Consider the following 1133-nt stretch of genomic DNA (forward strand, 5'->3'; position numbering starts at 1 on the left):
TTGTGCTGAGGCCTGGAATGTGCACGCCGGAGTCAGCTGACACGGCCCAAATCCTGCCTCCACCTCCTCACCGAGTGTGTGATCCTGGGCAAGTCACTTAACCTTCTCCCTAAGCCTCGGTTTCCTCATCTGTCACAGAGGGGTGATGCTACTTACCCAGCAGGGTTGTTGAGAGGATTAAATAGGATAATGTGAGGAAAATGCTTAACAAGTTGCCCAGCACGGTGAGTGCTGCTCAGCTAATGAAAGTTGCTAGTGACGATGGTGACAGGGCGGATGGGGCTTGCTCCCCACTCACCTCCTGCCCCCTCCTCCGTTCCCATACCCCTGGATTCAGACCCAGGTCCCCGGCTGCACTTGCCACCTTGGTTGATCCACCCATTTCTAGGGACGCTCGAAACTAGAGTAAGTGAACGAATAGATATTGAGCACCTGCTGCATGCCAGGCAGCTCTGGGAGCTGGTACAACAGATGAGCGCAGCCCGGGGAAGGAAGGCACTGACCTGTGCTGGGTGCTGCAGGGCCCGGGGCAGGGCCCACCCTGGACAGGTCCCCTCGTTGGGCAAACTCAACCCAGTCAGGGAGGACAGGATGGCTTCAGGGGGCAGGGGAGGGGCAGTTGGTGGCAGTTGGGAGCCTTTAGGGGGAGGTGGCATTTGAATGATGCCTTAAAGGATGGCAGCTATGACAGACAGAGCTGGGGGTCTGGGAGCATACTCCCTGGGGACCCCGCCTACAGAATAACTCCCCTTGCAGGACTGCGGGGGAGGGGAGGGTGGTAGAGAGGAAGGAGGCTTGGGGAGAGCTGGAGAGCGTGGTGGTGTGGAGCCTCAGGGTTTCTGAGAGCTGATGCTGGAGGGGAGACGTGCATCCAGAGGGTCCCTGAATGCTGGGCTCAGGGAGGGCCGGGTCTAGAAGCTCCCTGGCACCGGCCTCACTTCTGGGAGGGGACAGCCCGGCCCCTCTCACGTGGGGAAGTGGATGAGAAGGGTGATTCTGTCCCTAAGGCCCCTCCCTGAAGGGGTCTCAGGCACCAGGGCATCTTAGAGACCTCACCCCAACTCAGCCTCCATACACCATCTGCCTCAGCAGCATACCATCGCTACCACTTACTTCCCAGTTCAGCAGAGCCC

The sequence above is a fragment of the Myotis davidii genome, unplaced genomic scaffold, assembly GCF_000327345.1.
Source record: "Myotis davidii unplaced genomic scaffold, ASM32734v1 scaffold327, whole genome shotgun sequence".
NCBI lineage: Eukaryota > Metazoa > Chordata > Mammalia > Chiroptera > Vespertilionidae > Myotis > Myotis davidii.